This window comes from Apodemus sylvaticus, chromosome 20, assembly GCF_947179515.1.
Source record: "Apodemus sylvaticus chromosome 20, mApoSyl1.1, whole genome shotgun sequence".
Taxonomy (NCBI): domain Eukaryota; kingdom Metazoa; phylum Chordata; class Mammalia; order Rodentia; family Muridae; genus Apodemus; species Apodemus sylvaticus.
Genome location: NC_067491.1, coordinates 61,045,814 through 61,072,483, shown reverse-complemented (window position 1 = coordinate 61,072,483; position 26,670 = coordinate 61,045,814). Strand labels below are relative to the sequence as shown.

Below are 26,670 nucleotides of genomic sequence, written 5' to 3'. Positions count from 1 at the left end.
GTCATTTCATTGGATGCTGAAAAAGCATTTGGCAAAATTCAGCATCCATTCATGCTTAAAGTCTTGGAAAGAACAGGAATTCAAGGCCCATACCTAAACATAGTAAAAGCAATATACAGCAAACTGGAAGCCAGCATCAAACTAAATGGAGAGAAACTTGAAGCAATCCCACTAAAATCAGGGACTAGACAGGGCTGCCCCCTTTCTCCTTATCTTTTCAATATTGTACTTGAGGTACAGGCGCGGGCAATTCGAAAACATAAGGAGGTCAAAGGGATACAAATTTGAAAGGTAGAAGTCAAAGTATCATTATTTGCAGATGACATGATAGTCTACCTAAGTGACCCAAAAAACTCCACTAGAGAACTCCTACAGCTGATAAACAACTTCAGCAAAGTGGCAGGTTATAAAATCAACTCAAGCAAATCAGTGGTCTTCCTATACTCAAAGGATAAGCAGGCTGAGAAAGAAATTAGGGAAATGACACCCTTCACAATAGCCACAAACAGTATAAAGTATCTTGAGGTGACTCTTACCAAACCTCTTTGGGGTGAAAGATCTGTATAACAAGAACTTCAAGACCCTGAAGAAGGAAATGGAAGAAGACCTCAAAAAATGGGAAAACCTCCCATGCTCATGGATCGGTAGAATCGATATAGTTAAAATGGCCATTTTGCCAAAAGCAATATACAGATTCAATGCCAAACCCATCAATATCCCAACTCAATTTTTCAGAGTTAGAAAGAGCAAAAATCAAATTCATCTGGAATAAGAAAAAACCCAGGATAGCTAAAACTATTCTCAGCAACAGAAGAAAGTCTGGGGGAATCAGTATCCCTGACCTCAAGCAATACTACAGAGCAATAGTGTTAAAAACTGTATGGTATTGGTACAGTGACAGGCAGGAGAATCAATGGAACAGGATTGAAGATCCAGAAATGAACCCACACACCTATGGCCTCTTTATCCTCGAAAAAGTGGCTGAAAACATCCAATGGAAAAAAGATAGCCTTTTCAACAAATGGTGCTAGTTCAACTGGAGGTCAGCATGCAGAATAATGCGAATTGATCCATCCGTGTCTCCTTGTACTAAGCTCAAATCCAAATGGATCAAGGACCTCCACATAAACCCAGACACTCTGAAGCTAATAGAAGAGAAACTGGGGAAGACCCTTGAGGACATCGGAACAGGGAGAAAGTTTCTGATCAGAACACCAATAGCGTATGCTCTAAGAGCAAGAATTGACAAATGGGACCTCATAAAATTACAAAGTTTCTGTAAGGCAAAGGACACCAGCAAGAGGACAAATCGGCAACCAACAAATTGGGAAAAGATCTTCACCAATCCTACATCAGATAGCGGGATAATATCCAATATATATAAAGAACTCAAGAAGTTAGACTCCAGAAAACCAAACATCCCTATTAAAAAATGGGGTACAGACTTAAACAAAGAATTCTCACCTGACGAACTTCGGATGGCGGAGAAGCATCTTAAAAATTGCTCAACTTCACTAGTCATTAGGGAATTGCAAATCAAAACAACCCAGAGATTTTACCTTAAACCAGTCAGAATGGCTAAGATTAAAAATTCATCATATGATTAAAAACATCATACTAAGTGAGGTAACCCAGACTCAAAAGGTGAATCATGGTATGCACTCACTAATAATTGGATATTAACCTAGAAAACTGGAATACCCAGAACATAATCCACACATCAAATGAGGTACAAGAAGAAAAATGGAGTGGCCCCTTGTTCTGGAAAGACTCAGTGAAGCAGTATTCTGCAAAACCGGAACGGGGAAGTGGGAAGGGGTGGGTGGGAGGATAGGGGAAGAGAAAGGGGCTTATGGGACTTTCGGGGAGTGGGGGGCTAGAAAGGGGGAAATCATTTGAAATATAAATAAAAAATTATATCAAATTTAAAAAAATAAAGACTGAAGTATATCATAAAAAAATTCAGGAGACAGCAGGTGTTGGAGAGGGTGTGGAGAAAGAGGAACATTCCTCCTCTGCTGGTGGGGTTGCAAATTGGTACAACCACTCTGGAAATCAGTCTGGCGGTTCCTCCGAAAACTGGGCACCTCACTTCCAGAAGATCCTGCTATACCACTCCTGGGCATATACCCAGAGGATTCCCCACCTTGTAATAAGGATACATGCTCTACTATGTTCATAGCAGCCCTATTTATAATTGCCAGATGCTGGAAAGAACCCAGGTATCCCTCAACAGAAGAGTGGATGCAAAAAATGTGGTATATCTACACAATGGAGTACTATTCAGCCATTAGAAACAATGAATTCATGAAATTCTTAGGCAAATGGATGGAGCTAGAGAACATCATATTAAGTGAGGTAACCCAGACTCAAAAGGTGAATCATGGTATGCACTCACTAATAAGTGGATATTAACCTAGAAAACTGGAATACCCAAAACATAATCCACACATCAACTGAGGTAGAAGAAGAAAGGAGGATTGGCCCCTTGTTCTGGAAAGACTCAGTGAAGCAGTATTCGGCAAAACCAGAACGGTGAACTGGGAATAGGTGGGTGGGAGGACAGGGGGAGAGAAGGGAGCTTACAGGACTTTCGGGGAGTGGGGGGCTAGAAAAGGCGAAATCATTTGAAATGTAAATAAATATATCAATAAATTAAAAAAAAAACAGAAAAAAAGAGTGCTTATTGTTCCTATGAATAAAAAGTCACACAAAATTTCCCTAGATCCAATGACCTAATGCCCCAAAGTCGCCTGAAACATGCCTCTCAAGACAGCTTAACCAGGGTAACTCCAGGAGACACAGCAGCTTGGCACTTGGATTTGGATTGCAGATGCAGTCACATTGACAACTATGACTACCCATCACAACTAACTGTATGTCATGCTGTGAAACAACAAATTATTCTTATTTATCTAAAGTGGGGTTCCTCTAAATAACATTTTCATTGCCTTTACCCTCTAATCACCTTTTCTTGGCAATTCCCATTCTACTTCCTACATCTACTCTAGAATTTGGACCTACATTTCCTTTTTTATAGTTTTTGTATGTTTTCAATGTAATTATTCAGTTCCATCCTGATTGCAGTTCCTCTTTTTAGACTAATCCATCTCACCACCCAACTCCCATCAACTTCTCTGAGATGGTGGAGCATCCCCTGGGTATTCCCAACTCTAAGACATGAAGATTCTTCAGGGATCAGCACATTAATGAAAGTCTTGGTTTTTCTACTGAGAAATTATCAAGACAAATATCTCTGCTATTTCGTTTTTTGTTTGCTTGGGAGTTTTGGTTCTTTTTCAAGACAGGGTTTCTCTGTGTAGTCCTAGCTGTCCCGGAACTCACTCTGTAGACCAGGCTGGCCTCGAAGTCAGAAACCTGCTTACTTCTGCCTCCCAAGTGCTGGGATTACAGGTGTGTGCCACCATGCCCAGCTATCTCTGCTATTTCTACAAAAAGAAGAATTAGTCTGTTGAACAGAATCTTCTACAGGCCACTCATCATATACATAGACATTGAACTATATTGATATCTAAGCACTGAAATATGCACTATGTCTTATAGGTTATTGAATGGAAAAATAATATAGCATTATTAGTTTGAGAGCTTTTAAAGCATCTGTGTCATATTGGTGAATTTAAAATACAAAGAAAGGCACATTGAAGTCAGTGTGCTCTGGTGAATCTAGCTGGCCCCAGCAGTAGCCTCCAGGTGTCTGCTATGAGATCTGAACAGCCTGGCCCACAGCAGGAGACCTGGTGGGCACCCAGAGGCAGTCTGGGAGTGCACAGCTTCCTTGGGTGGCACAGAGCTTAGGTTCCAGTCCTGAGGCCTCTGGCTGGAGCCCTCAGATCTCTCCGCTTCCGGGTCCAGATCAGCCTGGACGGCAAGGCCACATCTCCAGGTCCTGCAAGAGACAAGAGGGGCTTCCTGGCGGCCAGCGGGGAAAAGTCGGTGTGTTCTGGTGATTACCTGCCAGGGGAATAACATTACCTGCCAGGGGAATAACAAAGTCCTATCTATATTTGCCTGTGGTTGAACTTGTATTTGATTGAGCTTCTTCTCATGGAGACTGTGGGCCACCGCATACACAGCATTGTACACATTGTAACTCTCTTCAGTCATGACCATTTCAAAAAGATTCACTTGCAACAATCCCAGAGAGGCATTGGGCAGACACTTTTCAACAAATTTATGTTCAGAATGCAATCCTGAGCAATTGAAATAGCTCAACCACAAGATGTGAAGAAAAATATCTTCTGGGTACTTAACAGGAGTGGCGTCCTGCATAAAATCTGTGAAACCAGCAATCTCCCCATGATGGGGTGAAAAAGTGAGAGCCCCATGGGATAAATGTAACATAGTGTATTGTTGAAAACCTGGGCTAATCCATTTTTTATTCATAACCCAGATTTTATTCATTGTGTACTTTCTATGGATATTTGCTATTACAGTTAATAGGAAATTAATGGGTCCATAAATTACAATCACATCTGCTGATGACTCTAGAGTATGCATCTGATCATATGTTAGCAAATAATACATTGATTCTCCCACAAACGATACTGTTTCCACAAAAGCTATGCTTGCTTTGTTTTTTTCCATCTACATTCTAAAATCTGATGCAAACTGAGAACATTTGTGGTCATCTGTGATGATCAGTCCCACCCAGGTCCAGCTGAAATGAAGCATCAAAGAGGCAATACCACAGAACAGAGCTGTGTCTTTGGGAGCTACCTGGTACAGAGATGTAAACTGATTTGTGTCAATCTTTGCATGATCAAAAGGTCCAAAAGTAAGCTGAAAGGAATACAGTATTTTAAAAAGGAGACCAAGAATTGCCATTTAAACAGTCTTAGTCTTAAAAAACAGATTTAAGTAATAAAGTTGATACTCTGCTCAATAGTTCTTAATGTCACATCTCACCTCCTGAGTGTTTCCAGAAAATTATTGAAAAGTACCAAAGTTTTAAATTGCCTTGTGTACTGTTCACCCTCCTTACTCTACATCAAAGTAAAAAAGAATAGACTGTGTCCGTATTTTTCTTTGTATTTGCTCTTTAATACCAATTAATCAAAATCTCTCCTTTTCATTTTGCAAACAGCTAGTTCTGAGAAAAGAAAGCTGGCTTCCCACTACTCACATCATGTGCACTCACCTGAGGAAATTTGTAAAGATCCAACAATGTCCCAATGATTTCAGATGATTTCCATGATATTCCAGTAAGTATAGCAGCTGATTTGCTCTTTTTTCTACAATTGTAATTAGGGATAAATTTGCTCAAACCTGTGAGCCAATAGAATACACTCTTCAGAATGTTCCTTTCAGTATCTGGGAGATTATATATCTCAAGTCCCAGAGATGTGTTTGGTAAAACATGAGGGTTCAAGTTGATTTCATTGATGGCAAATAACATGGCCAAAACAAGTTGGTAGTTTTGTATATTCATCCTGCATAGAAGTATCACAGCATTCATATGGGGAACTCATAACTATTATACATATAACTCTAGAGCAATGGCTTTTATATTCTGAAAGCTTGTGTTTGCTTAGAACACAAAGTCCTTCAACAAATTCTTCATTTCAAATGATATGCTATGACATTTGTAGTTGATTAGATACTGAAGAGCAAAACTTGTTAATTATATATCCAAGAGAATTTGCTTTCTCTGACTTCCAGATGTGGAAATAGAACATAATTCCATCATAGAATGAAACATATTTCTTAACAAATTATCCACTCTTCTTATCTTCCAGTATGCAAAACTATGTAAAATAGTTTATTTTTCATGGAGCCACCAGATTCATATGATATACTATTATGAAAGAGCTCACTTTCTGATTTTAGTCTATCTGTGGCAAGATTTGGCTTTTGAACAAGCTGTTTATTTTTGGTTCACCCTGGAAAATAGGTGGATGCAACCTTCTCTGTGTGGGCCAGAGATTAAATATCTTTTGCAAGATGGAATGGCTAGAAAGGGAATCATATTGTGTAAACCCTCAGAGCCACTATGTACCTCATTTGCATGGAAAACTATGTTTTGTGGTATGTGATCACATGTCTTATGTCCTTATGTGGGAAATATGGCAAATGTCCAATTCAGGAATGTAGTAGGGAGTTAGGAGATACCTACAATCTCTGGTGGGTGCCTGGGTACCAGGGTGCCGGAGTCTCAGACATACTCAAGCTTACTAGGTTTCGGGCTTTGTCTACTATCCCAGACTCATCTCCTTAAAAAAACTAGGAGCTGGGTGGTGGTGGTGCACTCCTGTAATCCCAGCACTCTGGGAGGCACAGGCAGGTGGATTTCTGAGTTCGAGGATAGCCTAGTCTACAGAGTAAGTTCCAGGACAGCAAGGACTATACAGAGAAACCTCTCTCAAAAACATAACAAAGCAAAACAAAACAAAGCGAAAAAAAAAAAACAAAAACAAACAAACAAACAAACAAAAAAAAACAAATCCGATCAGCAGTGGAAGCAAGGTGACAGGGTCCAGGCAGGCCCTGCGCCCACGACCACTGGCCATTGCTGGCCAGCTGGGCTGCAAGCAGCGGTGGATTTATGGTGCCTTTCACTGAACAGAAGCCACTTCAGAACTCTGCCTCCCGCCAGTCGTGAGAGACTTGCCTCCATCTTGGTTCTCGGACTCCAGAGAGATCAGACAGACTGAGGTACGCAAACATAACCCGAGGCCAACATCGTGGTGGTCTAAGCCCGACGGGCGTTGACCGGCACCTAGGCTCTGGGCTGTTCGGGGGGGGGGGGGGATCAGGGTGCCAACCCAGCCAGGAGGTTTTTAGCCCGGGCCCAGCATGCCCCGTCATTTTGCCTGCAGGACACCAGAGAGCTCTAGCAGGCAAAGCCTGCTAAGAGTCATAGCCCAAGGCTAACACAGTGGGGGTCTAGGCCCCAACAGGCCCTGGACTGCCCCCAAGACCTGGGCTGCTCGGTGGGCCAACTGTGTGTCAACACGCCCAGGAGGTTGTTAGCACAGCAGACTCTCCCGGCACTTTCAGGGAGCGCGTGCATGCCCACCATCCTGGCCACCTGGCAGACTCAATTAATAGTCATAGCCCAAGGGGAACTTTGCTCAGACCTTGGCCTCCCAGGCTTTTGCCTAGCCTCACGGCATGAGCAGCTAGGCTAGCCTTGTGTGCACCAACCCAGTTGGGAGATCAGCTGCCCAGCAGAGTGATCAGCAAGCGGAAAAGGTCCTTGAAACATAAATCCTTCAGCACTCCCTGAAGGAGCAAACAAGCACCATCTGGTTCACAGACACAATCTGGGGCAAAGCACACTAGGACTGAAAGGGCACCCAAGAGGAAGACAGGACATCAGCAATCTGCTACAGGGGAAACCCAACCATCCAGTGTTGCAAAAATAGCCCCAGAGCCCCTCAGGAGGCTCAAATACCAGCCAGAGACAAGACCAACTAACTCCAGAGAACAAGATGGCAAAGGGCAAACGCAGGAACACTACTAACAGAAATCTAGGCAATATGGCAGCATCTGAACCAAACTCTCCAACATCAGCAAGTCCTGGTTATGCCAACACACCAGAGAAACAAGATTTGGATTTAAAATCACTGGTCATGATACTGCTAGAAGAACACAAAAAGGAGATAAATGAATCTCTTAAAGAAATACAGGGGAACATGAATAAGCTAGAAACCCGTATAATGGAAACACAAAAATCACGTAAACAAATGAAGGAGAATAAGGCTCAAGAGATAGAAGCCAATAAAGAAGAAACACACACATACACACACACACACAAAAAAAAAAAAACCTTAAAGAAATGCAGGAGAACTTGAGTCAAGAGGCAGAAGTCATGAAAGAGGAAACACAAAACTCTCTTAAAGAATTACAGGAAAACACAAACCAACAAGTGAAGGAACTGAGCAAAACAATCCTGGATCTAAAAACAGAAGTAGAAACAACTAAGAAATCACAAAGGGAGACAACTTTGGAGATGGAAAACCTTGAGAAGAAATCAGGGGCCATACATGCAAATATAAACAACAGAATACAAGAGACAGAAGAAAGAATCTCAGATGCCGAAGATACCATAGAAACCATTGATTCAACAGTCAAAGAAAATGCAAAATGCAAAAAGCTTGTGTCCCAGAACATCCAGGAAATCCAGGATAAAATGAAAAGATGAAACCTAAGGATTATAGGTATAGATGAGAGTGAAGATTTACAACTGAAAGGGCCAGCAAATATCTTCAACAAAATTATGGAAGAAAACATTCCCAAATTAAAGAGAGAGATGCTTATGAATATACAAGAAGCCTACAGAACTCCAAACAGACTGGACATGAGCAGAAATAACTCTTGCCACATAAAAAGTAAAACCCCAAATGCACTAAACAAAGAAAGAATATTAAAGGCAGTAAGAGAAAAAGGCCAAGTAACATATAAAGGAAGACCTATAAGAATCAAACCAGACTTCTCACCAGAGACCATGAAAGCTAGAAGATCCTGGGCAGATCTCATGCAGACTCTAAGAGAACACAAATGTCAGCTAAGACTACTATACCCAGCAAAACTCTCATTCACAATAGATGGAGAAACCAAGACATTCCATAACAAAACCAAATTTACACAATATCGTTCCACAAACCCAGCTCTGCAAAGAATAATGGGAGGAAAACTTCAATACAAGGAGGGAAACCGCACCCTGGAAAAGGAAAGATAGTAACTTCCCTTCATCAAATCCAAAAGAAGATAACCATGCAAATATAAAAATAACATCAAAAATGACAGGAAGCAATAATCACTATTCCTTAATATCTCTTAACATCAATGGACTCGATTCCCCAATAAAAAGCCATAGACTAGCAGACTGGATAAGGAAACAGGACCCTACATTTTGCTGCATACAGGAAACACACCTAAATGTCAAAGACAAAAAGTACCTTAGAGTAAAAGGCTGGAAGACAATTTCACAAGCCAATGGTCTCGGGAAACGAGCCGGAGTAGCCATTCTAATATCAGATAAAATTGACTTTCAACCTAAAGTCATCAAAAGAGAAACTGAGGGAAACTTCTTGCTGGTCAAAGGAAAAATCCACCAAGAAGAACTTTCAATTCTGAACATCTATGCGCCAAATGCAAAGGCACCCTCATTCATAAAAGAAACTTTACTAAAGCTCAAAGCACAAATTTCACCTAACACAATAATTGTGGGGGACTTCAACACTCCACTGTCCTCAATGGACCAAGCAGGAAAACAGAAACTAAACAGGGACACAGTAAAACTAATTGAAGCTTTGGCCCAACTGGATTTGACTGATATTTATAGAACATTTCACCCTAAAGAAAAAGAATAAACCTTTTTCTCAGCACTTCATGGTACCTTCTCCAAAATCAACCATATAATTGGTCACAAGACAGACCTCAACAAATACTAGAAGATCGAACAAATCCCATGCCTGCTATCAGATCACTATGGTGTAAGAGTGGTTTTCAATAGCAACAAAAACAACAGAAAGCCCACATACACATGGAGGCTGAACAATACTCTACTCAATGACACCTTGGCCAAATAAGAAATAAAGAAAGAAATCAGAGACTTTTTAGAATTTAATGAAAATGAAGGCACAACATACACAAATCTTTGGGACACAATGAAAGCAGTGCTAAGAGGAAAACTCATAGCCCTGAGTGCCTCCAAAAAGAAAATGGAGAGAGCATAGACTAGCAGCTTAACAACACACCTGAAAGCCCTGGAACAAAAAGAACCCAATTCCCCAAGGAGGAGTAGAAGACAGGAAATCATCAAATTCAGGGCTGAAACCAATCAAGTGGAAACAAAGAGAACCATTCAAATAATCAACGAATTCAGGAGCTGGTTCTTTGAGAAAATCAACAAGATAGATAAACCTTTAGCCAGACTGAACAAAGGACACAGAGAAAGTATCCAAATTAACAAAATTAGAAATGAAAAGGGGGATATAACAACAGAAACTGAGGAAATCCAAAAAATCATCAGATCCTACTACAAAGGCCTATACTCAACACAACTGGAGAATCTGGAGGAAATGGACAATTTCCTTGACAGATACCAAATACCAAAATTAAATCAGGACCAAATAGATCATCTAAACTGTCCCATAACTCCTAAAGAAATAAAAGGGGGTCATACAAAGTCTTCCAACCAAAAAAGCACAGGACCAGATGGGTTCAGTGCAGAATTCTATCAGACCTTCAAAGAAGACCCAACACCAATACTCTTCAAACTCTTCCACAAAATAGAAAGAGAAGGAACCCTAAACAATTCCTTCTACCAAGCCACAATTACGCTGATACCAAAACCACACAAAGATCCAACAAAGAAAGAGAACTTCAGAACAATATCCCTTATGAACATCAATGCAAAAATACTCAATAAAATTCTTGCCAACCGAATCCAAGAACACATCAAAATAATCATCCACCATGATCAAGTAGGCTTTATCCCAGGGATGCAGGGTTGGTTCAAAATATGGAAATCCACCAATGCAATCCACTACATAAACAAACTCAAAGAAAAAAAAAAACACATGGTCTTTTCATTGGATGCTGAAAATGCATTTGACAAAATTCAGCATCCTTTCATGCTTAAAGTCTTGGAAAGAACAGGAATTCAAGGCCCATACCTAAACATAGTAAACGCAATATACAGCAAACCGGTAGCCAGCATCAAACTAAATGGAGAGAAACTTGAAGCAATCCCACTAAAATCAGGGACTAGACAGGGCTGCCCCCTTTCTCCTTATTTTTTCAGTATTGTACTTGAGGTACTAGCTCGGGCAATTCGACAACATAAGGAGGTCAAAGGGATACAAATTTGAAAGGAAGAAGTCAAACTATCATTATTTGCAGATGATATGATAGTCTACCTAAGTGACCCAAAAAACTCCACTAGAGAGCTCCTACAGCTGATAAATAACGTCAGCAAAGTGGCAGGTTATAAAATCAACTCGAGCAAATCAGTAGCCTTCCTATACTCAAAGGATAAGCAGGTTGAGAAAGAAATTAGGGAAACGACTCCCTTCACAATAGCCACAAACAGCATAAAGTACCTTGGAGTGACTCTTACAAAACATGTGAATGATCTGTATGACAAGACCTTCAAGACTCTGAAGAAGGAAATGGAAGAAGACCTCAAAAAATGGAAAAACCTCCCATGTTCATGGATCGGCAGGATTGACATAGTTAAAATGGCCATTTTGCCAAAAGCAATATTCAGATTCAATGCAATACTAATCAAAATCCCAACTCAATTTTTCACAGAGTTAGAAAGAGCAATCCTTAAATTTCATCTGGAATAACAAAAAACCCAGGATAGCTAAAACTATTCTCAACAATAAAAGAAACTCTGGGGCTATTAGTATCCCTGACCCCAAGCAATACGACAGAGCAATAGTCTTAAAAACTGCATGGTATTGGTACAGTGACAGGCAGGCAGATCAATGGAACAGGATTGAAGATCCAGAAATGAACCCACACACCTATGGCCACTTGATCCTCAAAAAATTGGCTGAAAACACCCAATGGAAAAAAGATAGCCTTTTCAACAAATAGTGATGGTTCAACTGGAGGTCAGCATGCAGAAGAATGCGAATTGATCCATCCTTGTCTCCTTGTACTAAGCTCAAATCCAAATGGATCAAGGACCTCCACATAAATCCAGACACTCTGAAGCTAATAGAAAAGAAACTGGGGAAGACCCTTGAGGACATCGGTACAGGGGGAAAGTTCCTGAACAGAACACCAATAGCTTATGTTCTAAGATCAAGAATTGACAAATGGGACCTCATAAAATTACAAAGTTTCTGTAAAGGAAAGGACACCATCAAAAGGGCAAATCAGCAGGCAACAAATTGGGAAAAGATCTTCACCAACCCTACATCAGAGAGAGGGCTAATATCCAATATATATAAGAACAAGAACTTAGACTCCAGAAAACCAAATAAACCTATTAAAATATGGAGTACAGAGTTAAACAAAGAATTTTCACCTGAAGAACTTCAGATGGCAGGGAAGCATCTTAAAAAATGCTCAACTTCATTAGTCTTTAGGGAAATGCAAATCAAAACAACCCTAAGATTTCACCTGACACCAGTCAGAATGGCTAAGATTAAAAATTCAGGAGACAGCAGATGTTGGTGAGGATGTGGAGAAAGAGGAACACTCCTCCACTGCTGGTGAGGTTGCAAATTGGTACAACCACTTTGGAAAGCAGTCTGGCAGTTCCCCAGAAATCTGGCCACCTCACTTCCAGAAGATCCTGCTATACCACTCCTGGGCATATACCCGGGAGATTCCCCAGCATGTAATAAGGATACATGTTCCACTATGTTCATAGCAGCCCTATTTATAATTGCCAGAAGCTGGAAAGAACCCAGGTATCCCTCAACAGAAGAGTGGATGCCAAAAATGTGGTATATATATGCAATAGAGTACTATTCAGCCATTAGAAATAATGAATTCATGAAATTCTTAGGCAAATGGATGGAGCTAGAGAACATCATACTAAGTGAGGTAGCCCAGACTCAAAAGATGAATCATGGTATGCACTCACTAATAAGTGGATATTAACCTAGAAAAATGGAATACCAAAAACATAATCCACACATCAAATGAGGTACAAGAAGACCGGAGGAGTGGCCCCTTGTTCTGGAAAGACTCAGTGAAGCAGTATAGAGCAAAACCAGAACAGGGAAGTGGGAAGGATTGGGTGGGAAAACAGGGGGAGGGAAGGGGGCTGATGGGACTTTCAGGGAGTGGGGGTCTAGAAAAGGAGAAATCATTTCAAATATAAATAAAAAATTTTCGAATAAAAAATTAATTAATTAATTAAAAAAACCAAATCCAAAAAAACAAAAAAAGAAAGAAAGAAAGAAAGAAAGAAAGAAAGAAAGAAAGAAAGAAAGAAAGAAAGAAAGAAAGAAAACTAAGAAGAGGACCAAGATTGGTGGGAAGTTTCTATGCTGGGGCACATTGTGTGATGTTTTGTCACTATTATTGGATTGCTGAATTCTAATCTTCCCGGGAGTAAAGTGCTAACTTAGTTGTCAGTTCTTGGTTTTGCTATTTCTACAGACCATCACTGGCCTGATATTTTATGAACATACATCCTTCCTCACTTGTCTTTTGGATGTAAGATATATCTGACTACCAATAGCTGGGAAGAAAGTGGATAGCAAAACTTCCAGGAGATATAGGGATACTTCAAAGCAGAAATCAAAGGTGGGAGTCTTGCTAGCAGGACACTGTGGTTTCTGGATGGACCTGAAGATGAACAGAGAAGTGGAGTTGACCACATCCAGGGCATAGTGGCAGGTATTACAGTGGTGAGCTTGAAAGCTGTCTGGTAATCTACCCAGCTAAAACTCCTATGCCTTAAAATATTGAAAAGCATCTGTCATTATCAATACCACTGGTGGGTGCATGAGTCTACTACATACAACCTTATTAAACATGCAGAAGCAGGCCTATCTGTAAATTCCAAATGAGTCTGTCTATATCTTGCTTCCAGACAACCCTGGATATACATTAATCCTATTTCAAAGAAAATGAAAATGTAGAAAAATTCCACTGTGAAGTCACAAATATTGTTAAAGGTACCTAAGTTATTGCTTCTTGACGTTTTGGCTAAGTTAGATGCACTCCACTAAATGTCTATAAAATACAGGAGAAAGAAAGGAGTCAACATAGTAGGACTTCACTGCTAAAGAGGACAGTAAAGTCTGCAGGTCAGAATAACATATGAATGCCTAGCCTCAAGTGATTAGGTGATTTGTGCTTTTCCTCACTGCTGAGCACTCATGGAAGCCCAGGCAAGCTCTGAAGCTGAAACATGGATGGGATATTTTCCTTGCCCAAAAACAACATCTAGTTTCACTTCTGGTTTTCACCCCAGAGCTGAACCTGTGCACCAGCTCTCCATACTGAAATACTCCAAACAGAGAGCTGGTCTCTCAGTAGTGCTGACAAATCTGTGAGCAAGATCAGACCACCAATCTGTGGACCTGACCAGAGCCCTCAGATCACAGGAACCAAGGAGAAGTCTGAGATAGGATCCCTTAGGTTTCTGTCTGTGCCTGGAGTTGACCCAGGTCCACAGTGAGAATTTCTCCCAGAGAGAACTGATATCGAAGGAGTGCTGACACGTAGACTTGCAGAAGGGACAAGCCACAATCATGGACAGGAATACCAACTAACACCAGAGATAACTAGATGGCAAGAGCCAAGGGAAGAACATAAACAACAGAAACCAAGGCTACATGTCATCAGCAGAACCCAGATCTCTCACCACAGCAAGCCCTGGATACACCAACAAACCAGAAAATCAAGACTCTCATTTATAATGATAGAGGACTGTAAGGACATAAATAACTCCCTTAAAGAAATACAGGAGAATACAGGAAAACAGGTAGAAAATATTAAAGAGGAAACACAAAAATACCTTAAAGAATTACAGGAAAACACAACCAAATAGGTTAAGGAACTGAACAAAACCATCCATGATTAAAAATGGAAATAGAAACAACAAAGGAAACAAAGGGAGACAACACTGAAGATAGGAAAACTAGGAAAGAGATCAGGACTCATAGATGCAAGCACCACCAACAGAATACAAAAGATAGAAGAGAGACTCTAAGGTGCAGAAGACACCATAGAAAATATTGACACAACAAACAAAGAAACCACAAAATGAAAAAGTTCCTAACTCAAAACATCCTGGGAATCCAAGACACAATGAGAAGACTAAACCTAAGGATAATATGTATAGAATAGAGCAAAGATTCCCGACAGAGAGGGCGAGTAAATATCTTCAATAAAATTATAGAAGAAAACTTCCATAACCTAAAGAAAGAGATGCCCATAAATATATAAGAAGACTACAGAACTCCAAACAGACTGAACAAGAACAGAAATTCCTCCCATTACATAATAGTCAAAATACAAAATGCACAAAACAAAGAAAAGAATATTATAAGCAGTAAGTTTAAAAGGTCAGGTAACATATAAAGGTAGGCCTATCAGGATTACACCAGACTTCTCAACAGAAACTATGAGAGCTAGAAGAACCTCAGCAGATATCATACAAACCCTAAGAGAAGACAAATGCCAGTCCAGGCTACTATCTTTCTACAAATTCAGCCCTGCAAAGGGTAACAGATGGAAAACTCCAACAGGAGGAGGAAACTACACCCTAGAAACAGAAGAAAGTAATGTTCTTTCAAGGAACCCCAAAGAAGATACCCAAAAAAACATAATAACATCTCTAACAACAAAAATAACAGGAAACAACAATCACTATTTCCTAACATCTCTTAATATCAATAGACTCAATTCCCCAATAAAAAGATATAGACTAACAGACTGGATACGTGAATAGGATACAGCATTTTGCTGCATACAGGAAGCGTACCTCACAGACAAAAACAGAAACTACCTCAGGGTAAAGGGCTGAAAAATAATTTTCAAAGCAAATGGTCCCAGGAAAGAAGCTGGAGTAGCGATTCCAATATTGAATAAAATCTACTTACAACCAAAAGTTTTAAAAAAAGATAAGGAAGGACACTTTATACTCATCAGAGGAAAAATGTGCCACGGAGAACTCTCAATTGTGAACATCTGTGCTACAAATGCAAGGGCACCCACATTCATAATAGAAATATTATTAAAGCTCAAAGCACACAGTGAACCTCACAAGAACAGTGGGGCACTTTAATACTTCAATCTAACCAATGGTCAGATCATGGATACAGAAACTAAAGAGAGAGACACAGTGAAACTAACAGAAGTTATGAAACAAATGGATTTAACTAATAATGACAGATGATTTAACCCTAAAGCAAAATAATAAACTTTCTTTTAACCATGGTACCTTCTCAAAAATCTACCATATAATTTGGACACAAAATAAACATCAACAGATCCAAGAATTTTGAGTTAATCCCATGTATTTTACCAGACCACCACAGAATAAGGCTGATCTTCGATAACTACAAAAACAGGAAGCCCATATACACAGGGAAGTTGTACATCTCTCTCCTCAAAGGTAACTTGGTCAGGGAAGAAATAAAGAAGGAAATGAAAGGCTTCTAGACTTCAATGAAAATGAAAGACACAACAAACCCAAACTTATGGGGCACAGTGAAAGCTGTGCTAAGAGGAAAGCTCATAGCTCTGAGTGTCTCCAAAAAGTAACTGGAGGGAGCATACACTAGCAGTTTAACAGCACACCTGAAAGCTCTCTTACAGAAATAAGCAAATACACCAAAGAGGAGTAGACAGCTGGAAATAATCAAACTCAAGGATGAAATCAACCAAGTAGAAACAAAAAGAACTATATAAAGAATCAGCAAAAGCAGTTGCTGTTTCTTTATCAACAAGATAGTGGAAATCCTTAGCCAAACTAACTAGACAACAAAGAGACAGTATCCAAATTAACAATGTCATAAATGAAAAGGAGACATAACAACAGAGATGGAGGAAATTTAAAGAAATTATCAGTTCCTAATACCATAGCCTATACTCAACAAAACTGGAAGTCCCTTTCTCAGAGGAACCATAGCACCCTCACTTAAGTCCTCCTTCTTCTTGAGCTTCCTGTGCTGGGTAAATTGTAAATTGTTTATTTTGAGCTTTTGGACTAGCATCCACTTATTAGTGAGTGCATACCATGTGCATTCATTTGTGACTAGGTTACCTTGCTCAGGATGACACTTTCCAGTTCCATCCATTTGCCTAAGAATTTCATGAATTCATTATTTTTAATAGCTGAATAGTATTCCATTGTGTATATATAACACAGTTTCTGTATCCATAATACTCACAGGAACAATAAGGGAGGCAATGTGTGGAGCAGAGTTTGAAGTAAAGGCCACCCAGTGACTGCCCTACCTGGAGATTCATTCTATAAACAGTCACCAAACCCCAATTCTATGATAAGAAGCGTGTACCAAAAGGAGCATGCCATGGCTGTCTCCAGAGGGGCCCTGCCAGAGCCCTACAAATACAAAGGCAGAAACTAGCAACCAACTATTGGACTGGGCTTGGCGTCCCCAACGGAGGATCTGGAGGGTGGTACGGAGGAGCTGAAGGGGTATATAGCCCCATGGGAAGAACAATGACTTCGGACACCCAGACACCCTAAGACTCCCAGGGACTAAACCATCAACAAAGGGGTACACATGCTTCCAGCCAAAAATGTGTCAGAGGAAGTCCTTGTTAGGCATCAGTGAGAGGAGTGGTCTTTGGTCAGGTAAAGGCTCAATAGAGGCCCCAGCAAAGGGAAACGTCAGGGGGAATGTGGGGGGGGGGAGGTGGGAGGGTGTCGAGTAGAGGGGCATATACATGGAGGCAGGGGGTGGGAGGAGGGGTAGGAAATCTTTGGGGAGGGGACTATGGGGGGGGAAATTTGGGAAAGGTTTTACCATTGGCAATAGAAATGAAGAAGATACTCAATAAAAAAGAAAGAAAGAAAGAAAGAAAGAAAGAAAGAAAGAAAGAAAGAGAGAGAGGCAGTCATTAAAACTTTCCCAACCAAAAAAATAAATAATTAAATAAAAATAAAAAAAGCACAGGGCCAGAAGATTTGAAGGTAGATTTCTACCAGAATTAAAGAAGTCCTAATACCAATAATCCTAAACTCTTTCACAAAAAAAAAAAAAAAAAAAAAAAAACAGAAGGAACACTACCCAATACATTTTACAAAGCCTCATTTATGCTGATACCTAAACCACACAAAGACCCAACAAAGAAAGAGAACTTCAGAACAGTTAACAATTTCCTTTATGAATGTTGCTCTAAAAATATTCCATAGAATTCTAGCAAAATGAATCCAAGAACACATCAAAATGATTAGTCACCATGATCAATTGTGCTTCATCTCAGGGTTGCAGAGATGGTTCAATATATGGAAATCCATCAACTTAATCCATTATATAAACAATGTCAAACAAACAAAAACCCACATGATCTTCTCATTGGATGCTGAAAAACTTTTGACAAAATAAAACACCCCTTCATGATAAAGGTATAGGAGAGATCAGGAATTCAAGTCCATACCTAAACATAATTAAAGAACTATAAAGCACACCAACAGAGTTAGAGAACAGGAGCAACAGGAGAGGGATAGAGGAGCAGGAGGGCAAAAAGGAGGGGCATGAACAGGTAATGGAAGAGACAGGAGAGAAGACAGAAAATAAAACAGAAACAAGTAGCAGTGGAGATGGGGAAATTGGGGTAGCCAGAAGACAGTACCAGACTCCAGAAAAGTGAGAGGCTCCCAGGATGCAATGGGGATGGCTTTAGTAATAATATCCAAGAAAGAGATTCAAAACCTCTACAGACAACCTCCAGTAGATCGTCATGACCCCCAGTTGAATCACGATGCCACCCATGTAATTCAAAACATTAAACCCAGAAATATTCCTGTCCAAAGGAAAGAGAGAGACAAAAATGGAGGAGAGACTGAAGGAAAAGTCATCTAGAGGCCACCCCAACTAGGAATTCATCCTACCTGTAGAACCAAATGCCCACAATATTGTTGGTGTCAAGGGCTTACTGGAAGGAACCTGGTATGACTGTTCTCTGAGAGGTTATGCCAGCACCTGATCAATACTAATGGAGAAACTCACAGTAACTTCTGGTCAGAACAAGGGGACCCCAATAGAAGAGCTAGGGGAAGAACTGTAGGAGCTGAAGGGGATTGCAACCCCATATAAAGAGCAACATCAAGTAACTGGACCATCCAGGCCTCCCAGGGACTAAACAAGCAACCAATGATTGTACATGAAACAAGACATGATTCCAGATACATATCAAGTAGAGGATGGCCTTCTCTGACATCAAGGGAGGGGAAGGAGGAATGATTCTCTGTGTAAAGGGATGCTAGCCTGGTGAAGCAGGAGGGGGTTAGTGGGTGGAGGAGAACCCTCTTAGAGGTAAAGAGTAGGGGGGTGAGGAGCAATGTGATGGGGGGCTTTGTAGAAGTGTAACTGGGAAGGGAAATCTCGTTTTAAATATAAACAAAAAATGATAAATAAAAAATGTATTCGTATAAGAAAAAAGAAGACAGCATAGATAAAATAGATACATCTTTCAAATAAAATGTTAAATTTAAAAAATTCCAGACCCCAAACATCCAGAAAATCTTGGACAATATAAAAAACAAAGTTTAAACACATAGAAATAGGAGAAGTAGAGAATCCCCATGTCAGAAATCCAGAATATTTTAACAAAGCCTTAGAATAAAAATGTCATATCCTATAGAAAGAGTTGCCTATAATCATGCAAGAAGCTTACAAAATACCAAAAAGGCAAGCTAAGTAAACTGTCCTGCTACATAATAATCAAAACACTAAGTACACAAAAGAAAAGAAAAGAAGAAAAACAAAAAAAGATTAAAACTAAAAGAGAAAATGGAAAGTAATATATATAAAGGCATATCAAATAGAATTAAATCAGAATTCTTAAGAGACACTCTAAAAGCCATGTGGGCCCAGGCAGATTTCATATAGACTCCAAGAGACCACAGATATCCATGGGTAGTATTTTACCCAGTGAAACCTTCACTAACAATAGATGAAGAAAACAAGATAGTCCATGAGAAAGACAAAGTACAGAAGTTACTGTAGAAAAATTCAAACTAAAGGAGGTCACATGTAGCCCTGAAAATTCAGGCAATAAATAATCTCATACCAGCATAACAAAAGAAGCAAAGCAAACATACACTCCAACACTACCACCAACATCAATACCTAAAAGAAAATAACAAGAGTTAATAATCATTAATCAGCTGGGCAGTGGTGGTGCATGCCTGTAATCCCAGCACTCTTGGAGGCAGAGGCAGGCGGATTTCTGAGTTCGAGACCAGCCTGGTCTACAAAGTGAGTTCCAGGACAGCCAGGGCTATACAGAGAAGCCCTGTCTCAAAAAAACCAAATCCAATAATAATAATAATAATAATCATTAATCATTGTCTCTCATTACCAATGGACATGGTTCCCTGAAAAACAACACAACCAAATAAAATGACTACAAAATCAAGATGTTAATTTACTGCATAATGCAAACACTCCTCAATGTCAAAGATAAAAAATTATCTCAGAAGAAAGGCCTGGAAGGAGTTTCCAAACCAATATCCAAGAAGATCAGTAAGGTAACATCTAACAAGATAGACTTCCAACTAAAATTTCCAAAAAGAGATGGGGAAGTGGACTTCATACCTACAAAGGAACATCTACCAATATTATACTTCAATTTTCAACAACTATGGCCTCAAATTCAAGGACACCAATATTTGAAAAGAAACATTACTAAAGCTCAAATCCCATCATCCTTCACACCCTTGCAGTGCAAGATTTCAATATTCTACTCTCACCAATAGTCTGGACATACCAGACAAAAACTAAACATAGAAATTGTAGATGTAATAGACAATATGGATCAAATGGACATAGCAGATAACTAAAAAGTATTTCACCTGAACACAAAAGAAAACACTTTCTTCTGAGCACCTCCTCTAACACTCTTAAAAATTACCACATAATTATTCACAAAGTATGGTTAAACTCATAAAAACATTGAAATAAACCTTTATATTTGATCAGGCTAATACTAATTAACAGGCTATCAACAATGACATCATTTGTACGCTATCATCAATGACAGAACAACAAATAGCAAAGTAACTCGTGGAAACTGAAGATATCTCTTCAGAATGACTACTGGATCAAGGTATAAAGAAAGAAAGAAATTAAAAACTTCGTTGCCATTCAATGAAAATGAATACAGATCATAATCAAAGTTGTGGGACTCAACAAAGTTGTGCTAAGAGGAAATGTTAAAGCAGTATGTACTTTCATAAAGAAATTGGAGAGATCTTCTACATTCAACTTAAGAGCACACCAGAATATTCTACAACAAAAAGAAGCAAACACATGCAAGATAACTGCACGGTAGGAAATAGTCAAACACATGGCTGAAATTATTAAAACGTGAAACAAAAAGAACAAAACAATCAGTTAAACAAGAGTTGATTCTCTAAAAAAACAATATTAAAAAATGGTTATCCAAACTGCCTAAAAGACACAAAAGCTGTACCCAAATTAACAAATTCAGAAAGAAAACGAGGCAAACAACCAAAGATAACAAAAAAATTCAAATAATCATCAGTTCCTCCTTTAAAGATCCATCTTCCACACAATTGGTAAAATAAAGGGACAGTTTTCTTCATAAATACTACTTACCACAGTTAAATGAAATTCAGATAAGCAGTGCAAATTGACCTGTAGCCCCAAAGGTTATAGAAGAAGTCATTAAAATCATTCAACTAAAGCAAAACAACAACAAAAACAAAAACTGAAGGTCAGATGGTTTTAGAGGAGACTTCAACAAGACTCTCAAAGAAAGACTAATGCTAATCTTCCTAGAAATATATTCAAAAGGAACATTGCCCAATTCATTTTATGATGCCCCTGACACTCTAATGACCAAACACCACAGAGTATAAGAAGTCTGTTGTAGAAAATTTTCTCTACTGAACATAGGTGAAACTACTGAATGAAGTACTTGCAAAGAACTGAAAGGGCATTGACAACATCATCTACTATGATCAACCGGGTCTCATCTCTGAGATGAGGAAATGGTTAAATATATACAAATCTTTCAATGTAATCCACAGTATGAAAAACCTGAAAAAAAGTGCATGATCATGTCATTAAATGCTGAAACAGCATTTGAAAATATGGAGAAACCTGTAAAGATAAATAGGTCTCTAATGATCTGTGGTATGAGGGACATACACTTAAGAAAGCCAGTTTACACCAAGCCTAAATCCAAGAAAGCAATTCTTCAAAAATCAGGAACAAGACAAAGCTGTCCACTATCTCCAGAACTATTTAATATAGAACTTGAAGTTGTAGATTGAACAATAAAACAGAAAAGGAGTTTATGGGAATTCAAATTGAAAAGGAAGCTATCAAAATATCACTATTTACAGATGATATAATATAAATAAGTGAGTCCAAAGTCACATATACTAAACTAAATAAAAATTGTCAATAACCATCCTATATGGAATCAATAAGGAGACCAAGGAAAAAATGCTAGTGGACCACCCTTTACAACAGTCACAAATTATATAAAAATCTTGTGGTAACAAATACCAAGCAAGTTAAAAACATGTATAATAAAAATGTTCAATCATTGAAAATAAATTGAAGACGTCAGAACATAGAAAGATCTCAAGAGCTAATGTAATAGTAGGGTCAACATAATGAAAATGGCCTTCTAATCAAAAGAAATCTCCTGTTTCAACTTAATCCTTATCAAAACTCCAACAGAATACTTTTCAAAACTTAAAAGGATATGTAACTTCATACGTAGAAATAAAATCCCACTGTAGATAAATCAATTATGTACAATAAAGAAAATCCCAAGGTAATACTTTCCCTGATTTCAAACTGTGCTACAGAGCAACAGCAATAAAACCCTCATTGTATTAGCTTAAAACAAACATGTTTATTAATAGAATTAAATGAAAACCCTTATTGGAATCCATACCCCTATGGACACTTGATCTCAGATAAAAATCCAAAAATTATACAGTTGTAAATAAGAAAGTATTTTCCATGAATGGTTGTGGTCTCACTAGATGCCAGTGATTATAGAATGCAAATAGATGCACATCTAGCATATTGCACAAACCTAAACTCCAAACAGATCAAAGATATTAACATCAAACGAGAAACACTGAATCAAATCCTAGAGAAATTAAGGCAAACCGTTGCATGCATTGAAGAGGAAAGACTTTCTGAACAGAACACCAATCATGCAGTTACTGTACATTATCACAGCTAATAAAATGATAATAAAAAGGTTTGGTAAGGCCAAGGAAAGACCAGTTGTTCAAAACAGCAGTCTTCAGAATGCAGAAAGATTTTCACCAATTCCACTTCTTGCAGATAGCTATTATCCAAAATATGTAGAGTACTCAAGAGACTAGAAAACAACAAATCAAATATTTCAGTTAAAATGCAGTACAGATCTAAACAGAATTTTCAACAGAAAAATCGTGTCTGGGAAACATTTAAATAAATGTTCAAAATTCAACAGAAAAATGTAAATCAAAATGATTCCGTGATTTCATCTTATACATGTCTGCTCGACTAAGATCAGAAACAAAAGTGACAGTTGACGCTGGTGAGGACCTCAAGGAAAAGGTGTGCTTGCTCCTCCATTCATGGCAAACTTTTACAGAGACCTTGTTCATCAGCAACTCAATAGCCAGCCATACCCCTGCTGAGCTTACATCAAAATATTCTACATTGTGCCACAGGACATTTGCTCAACCATGATCTTTGCAACTTATTGCATAACAAACAGAAAACAGAAGCAATCTAGATATCCCTCAGCCAAAGAATAGACAAAAATGTGTTAAGTTTACATAGTGCCATAGTACACAACTCTTTAATAGGGCATCATGAAATTTGGAACTAGAAAAATTTATTCAGAGCAAGCATACCCAGACCCAGGAAGATGAACATGGCATGTTCACACTGACAAGTGGATTAGCTCTGAGGTACAGATTTTGAGACAGTGAGTAAGAAATAGGGCTTAAGGGACAATGCAAGAATATTCACAATGTAACAAATATTAGTGTCCTGTGTGTATAAAGAACTTGTTTTTTTGTTTATTACCATGTGCTTTCACTTCCACAGTGCTATTATCATTTTATTTTCTTAATTTAAATCATCTTAAACCAAAAATGCTAGGGTTTAATGATTAGGATATTTTGGGTGGTTTGATATTCACCAAATATCCTTGAAAATGAAGGCATCACTAGCAATAAATATTTCTGCTAAAAAAAAGTTATACTTTTATAAACACCAGTACATAAAATGGATCAAACATGCAGACTGCATTTTATTGGGAAACACTTCAGCTTGGGGTTTTCATGCTTGCCTGCTGTTTATTATTCCAAAATATTTTTTGATTAAAAAAATACCTTCCACTAAACTGTTGCAGAATGGATTAATGATAAAAAGTCAGAAAATGAGTTCAATTACACACACGTAAATTGAAACTCCAGTGTTAAGGCTCATAATTCTAGCCACTCTAAAGCACATGATCATTGTGTTCATTGTGACCCTGACGCTTGCACTTGTGCACATAGAAACAGAAAAGGAAGAATATCAGAAAGATCCTTTTTCAAAATGACTGTGCACCACATCACTCTATTATAAAAGATTTAATCAGAAGCATGAATGAAATTTAATAGATCTTACTCTATATTTACTTTATATGAATACTTTATATTCAGATACCTTTCTTTTAGAAAACTAGATATTTTTAATTACATTAAATAAGGTGAATATAAATATATTTAATATATTTACACTTTAATATATAAATATATTTATCATACATGAAAAAAAAATCACTTCCCAAATTCTGTTGTCTTATTTCATATCCTGTTAAGTCATCTGACAAGTCATTTTGCACTTGCTAGTATTTGATGAGCTGTTCTACTGCAAACATGCTTTTGCAGTGAGATTGCTCTCACTACACTGTCTGGACAGACATGGGGCATAGTGCAAAGTGGTGCCTGATCTGGTGTAACTGCACAACAGTGTAAAAGATTTATCAAGTGCATCCATGGTTCTTGCAAAGTTAAAAAAGATATATACCTGAGGCATTTAGAGAGCCATATGAAATATTTCAACTAGTTGTGAACTTTTGGATTACTCTAATCATCTTTAATATTAAAATTTATTTCAAAATATGAAAAGATATCTTCTTCACCTAATGATGTTTTATTTCTGAATCATTTCCCTTCTATACTGTCTTGACCTAACAATTTATCACCATACCAATTTGCTAACAAAGTGGTAGCAATGTTTCTACTTAGACTAAGTCCACTTAGACATTCAGCAATTTTCTAGCAACTAACCAGAAGCAGGACATTCATTGCACAGTTTTCCTTCCCCAGGTTGAATTCAGAGTTGAGTGTGTACTTTGTTTCTCTATTTCAGCTCTTTACTTTATATATACCCTGATAGAAATTTCAGCATGCTACAATATACACTTTATTTCCTTGAAAAATTATTGTACATTGCTATTTATGTCTGAGATTACCAAGGAAGCTGAAGCAAACTTTGTCTAGATCTGTTGTTCCTGCAGATTTTAGACTGTCTAGGAAAGAGCCTTCAGTGACATAATCCGGGAAAATTCCTGTATGAATAAATTCATGAAATCAAGAATGCATGGTGGATTAAATTAATGGATAAGTTAAATAAGTTATAATGGATAAAAATCTGAAGTCATATAAATTGAAAAATATTAGCTTTCAATACTCTGCAAAATGTTAAGGATAGAAAATAAAAGTGAAGTGAGATAAATTTCTAATTCTGCCATCACTGCATTCAAATCTGTGTCAGCTGACACAAGCAACACTGATCACTCTAGAACCTGAGGAGGTATTACAATGTCACAGATTTCAAAGGTATTACCTGCTCTAATACAATCACAAATGAAACTCCCTGATTCTCTGAAGTGTTGTGTCAGGCTACTGACAACATCCCTTGAAGTACAGGACTGGCATGATATGTGCTCACAGTCTGAGGAATTACAGACAGCATGGTGAAAGGTGATCAAACTGCAATGACCAAATATGAAACACAAAACTCTGTAATGACATATTTCTCTTCTCACTTGAGAGGACATAAGGAGTCACCAAGAAAAGAAAATTAAACAGAGGATCTTGGAAGGGAATATATGAAGAAAACCTCATGAGGAGAAATTCTTGGAATAACGTTCAAATCCACACTTAAAGTAGGACAAATAATATTTTGAAATGAGTTGATACAAATCACTTACCGTAAACCATTAGATGTGCCCAAAGGTAATGTTTTCCAAACTATTGTTAAACTTGAAGTAGAGTCACTTAAAAGAGGAAAAAATGCACCAATGACCACAGAACCATCGTGGTGTAGTATGTATTCTGATTCTGTTAGGCCAGAAGGGGCTGCAATGATCCAGATGAGTGTTCGCATCTGTAAAAACCAGAAGATAAAAAGCCAAGAGAAGAGCATATTAAGAGATGTTTCTGCCAAGATCTAAGTCGTGGGATGGTACAACCTATGGGGTGTTACATATATATATTCAGTGCTCATATGTGTTTGCATGTGCGTGCCTGTGTGTATGTGAGTGTGTGTGTGTTTACACTGTTGTTATTGATATGATGACAGAATATTACACTCTAATCAACCAGAGATATGTGCAAGGATACTTCCATTCACCCTGTGAGAATTCTATGGCACTTTATCCTTCAGGCTATCCATATGAGTCACCTCACTCAGTGACAAAGAGGTTACAGCATCAAAGGACATGCTTTCATTTCCACTAGGAATCACAATAATTACTCCAAGACTGAAACACCCCAGTGTTGCTTTCTGCCTCTGTGTTTATGGTCTAAAATGTTTACCAAGAAAGAATTTATTCGAGAGACCTTCAAGATAATGCCCACATATCACATCAAAGGAAATCATTGTTGGAAAAATATAAATACACATTAAAGACCCATACCAGAACTGATGAAGGTGCACCATGCGCCACAAAACTTAATAGTATTAGTCTTAAGTTCATTTTTTACTCTCCTAT

At 38.4% G+C, this 26,670-nt stretch overlaps 1 pseudogene; it reads right to left on the bottom strand.

Annotated features, from left to right (window-relative positions):
• The window catches only part of LOC127670971 (vomeronasal type-2 receptor 116-like), a 58,560-nt pseudogene extending 32,458 nt beyond the window's left edge, over nucleotides 1–26,102 (bottom strand).
• Between the last annotated feature and the right edge of the window lie 568 nt (nucleotides 26,103–26,670).